At 50.8% G+C, this 3,405-nt stretch overlaps 1 protein-coding gene across 1 annotated transcript in view; it reads right to left on the reverse strand.

The window, feature by feature from the left end:
* Positions 1-3,405, reverse strand: part of SLC52A3 (solute carrier family 52 (riboflavin transporter), member 3) — a 13,903-nt gene that overhangs the window by 4,623 nt on the left and 5,875 nt on the right. The gene's annotated exons all lie outside the window — the stretch shown is intronic.

Below are 3,405 nucleotides of genomic sequence, written 5' to 3' on the forward strand. Positions count from 1 at the left end.
AGAGTGTTGGACTGGATGGGCCATTGGCCTGATCCAACATTGGCGTCTCTTATGTTCTTATCTCCCAGAACGACAATTCGTCTCCATCTTTCAGGATGGACAAAAGGAAATACTTCTTTGCCCTGAACCTGGATGGCCAACGAAGCCCAATATTGTCAGATCAACCAAGGCCAACCTGGGCAAGGTCTTGGAAGGGAGACGTCCAAGGAATACCAGGGCCCGGGATCCAGGGGCAGGCAATAGCAAGAAGGAGAAGAGAAGAGATTGGATTTACTACCTGAAGGAGTCTCAGTGTGACTTACAATCCTTTCCCCTCCCCACAACAGACGCTCTGGGAGATAGGTGGGGCTGAGAGAGCTCTTTCAAGGACTGCTCTTGAGAGAACAGCTCCAAGAGAACTGTGGCTTGCCCAAGGTCATCCAGCAACTGCAAGTGGAGGAGGAGTGGGGAATCAAACCCGGTTCTCCCAGATTCGACTCCGCGCACTTAACCAGGACACCCAATTGGCTCTCTGAAGCCACCTCTCTGAAATGTCCAGGCCCCACTAGGGGTCGCCAGAGGTCACCATGACTTCCAGGCACTCAAGCATATACCCAAAATATCTTTAAAAAAAAACTCACGAAAGCTCCTCCCCAACCGCAAATATTGTTAGTCTTTAAGGTGCAACTGAACGCCTGCTATTTTCTGCTGCTACAGACAGACTACCGATGCTCCCCCTAAGCTGTGGAGTCTTATGAGCGAAACTTCTACTTTGTGAAGAAGAGAGAAGAGATTGGATTTATATCCCGCCCTTCACTACGCAAAGGAGTCTCAGAGCGGCTTACAAACTCCTTTCCCTTCCCCTCCCCACAACAGACACCCTGTGAGGCCGGCGGGGCTGAGAGAGCTCTGACAGAAACGGCTCTTTTTCAAGAACAGCTCTTATCAAAACTGTGGCTTGCCCAACGTCATCCAGCAGCTGCAAGTGGAGGAGTGGGGAATCAAACCCGGTTCTCCCAGATTAGAGTCTGCACATCATCCAGCAGGTGCGAGTGGAGGAGTGGGGAATCAAACCCGGTTCTCCCAGATTAGAGTCCGCACACTTATCCACTACACCAAACTACACTACACCAAGAGAGAGCTCTTGACAGAAACTGCTCTTTTTCAAGAACAGCTCTTATCAGAACTACGGCCTGCCCAAGGTCATCCAGCAGGTGCGAGTGGAGGAGTGGGGAATCAAATCCACTACACCAAACTGGCTCTCCGCGCACTTAACCACTACACCAAACTGTGAGCGACCGGCATTAAAGTGGTGAGCGAGCGATTTGGCGGATGCATAAATTAGTTTGCTCTGGGGCCATCCTTCCTGAGTGGAGACAGAAATGTGTGAGCCAAAGGCTAAAAAAACTGTGAGCTGGCTCACACTCACTCAGCTTAGAGGGAACACTGACGGCCACCCACCCCTTGCTGGGGTGGCAACCAATGCTCCCTCTAAGCTATGGAGTCTTGTGAGCAAAAATTCTACTTTGTGAGCTGCTGGCATTAAAGTTGTGAGCGACCGATTTGGCTACTGCATAAATTAGGAGCCATCCTTCTTGAGCTAAGGCAAAAATGTGTGAGCTGGAGGCTAAAGAAACTGTGAGCTAGCTCACACTAACTCAGCTTAAAGGGAACACTGGTGGCAGCCCTACAAAAGGGTGAACGTTCCCCTCTCTCTCTGCTCACAGACTTTTCTGTTCCTTGATAAGGCCGACCAGGAGGCTAAATTGGCAATAGAAGAAAAGCCGTTTAAAAATAAACACAAAAGAACAAGGTGGCATTGTGTGAGAGGGAAACTGGCGTACGGCTGGGGTCAGATTCGATGAAGGAGCAATCTGAACAAACCGAAAGTAAATAGTTTCAGAGGGGAACCGTTTAATCTGCGGTAGAACAATCAGGTCGAGTCCAGTAGCACTTTAGAGACCGAAAAGTTTCAGGGTAGGAGCTTTTCAAAAAGTTAAAACGCCCTTCGCCCTGACTTGGATAGCCCAGGCCAGCCCGATCTTGTCAGATCTCGGAAGCTAAGCAGGGTCGGCCCTGGCAAGCACTTGGGTGGGAGACCTCCGAGGAATACCAGAGGTGGGAGATGGGGGGGCAGGCTATCGTGCCACTTCTCTGAACGTTCTCCCTGCCCCAGTAGGAGTCGCCAGAGGTTGCCATGACTTCCAGGCACGGATGCACACACACAAGGAAAAGGGGGGGGGTAAAAGCTCCCTTTGACAGACACATAAGCAGGGGTCATTTTGTAGAAAAAGAGGTGCAGGAGCTCATTAGCATAACTCATTAGCATAACATATTTGCATAGGCCACACCCCCTGACATCACCGGAAGTCTGTCAGAAGGCAACACCCACTGCTCAGGCTCCACTGGACTCTTTTGGATTGCTAGCTATTGGGGGGGGGACGTGCAGATCTGCCCTCGCAGAGGAGGGAGAGCTTGTACCTGAATAAAACTTGGTCTTAAAGGTGCCACTGGACTGTTTGGGGCCAGGGGGGGGGCTCTGCAGCTTACCTGGCTGCTTCTTGCTCTGACTGAGGGCTGCTGGGAGCAGGGGGCGGGGCTTGTTGCATGTGTCCTGCAGGAAATGACCCCTGATTGTAAAACTCAAATCCCCGCACGCCTGGGTGCAGGAAATGACTGTTGATCAGCCAGTCACAGGAATGCTTTTGGATGTCTAACTAAAGACTTCAACTCCCAGGGGCGATTGCTCCCAAAGACACACGGCCGTTTTACTTAACTACAGTGAAACGCTTTGCAGAAGGCAACACCCACCGCTTAGGCTCCACTGGACTGTTTTGGATTGCTAGCTATTGGGGGGGTGGGCGTGCAGATCTGTCCTCACAGAGGAGGGAGAGCTTGTACCTGAATAAAACTTGGTCTTAAAGGTGCCACTGGACTGTTTGGGGCCGGGGGGCCGGGGAGGGCTCTGCAACTTACCTGGCTGCTTCTTGCTCTGACTGAGGGCTTCTGGGAGCAGGGGGTGGGGCTTGTTGCATGTGCCCACCCCCTGGGCTCTTTACTGCCGGAGCTCTGCTCCTGTGCGCTCCTGCAGGAAATGACCCCTGCACAAAAGTGTCCTTCAAAAGTCAGTGAAATCATCGAACAGTTCTTTAATAAACTGTGCATTTCAATCTTTAAAGACCCATGGTTTCCTTCTGCTCCGAATCAAGATTTAACAAGGGATTATTGAACCGTGCCATGTTGTACAGCAATGAAATCCGCAGAAGGCCTTCGCAGTTGAAAATTACCCTTCTTCACCATTAAAGCGTGACGGACCCCAGTTTGAAATTACTGGATTAGAATTTATTGATATGTTTAATTGCTTTACAAAGGGGAAGCCGTGTTAGTCTGGAGAGAGAGAGAGAGAGAGAGAAGGAAGGAAGGGAG

Source organism: Gekko japonicus, unplaced genomic scaffold (genome assembly GCF_001447785.1).
Source record: "Gekko japonicus isolate JY-2015 unplaced genomic scaffold, Gekko_japonicus_V1.1 scaffold2621, whole genome shotgun sequence".
Classification (NCBI taxonomy): domain Eukaryota; kingdom Metazoa; phylum Chordata; class Lepidosauria; order Squamata; family Gekkonidae; genus Gekko; species Gekko japonicus.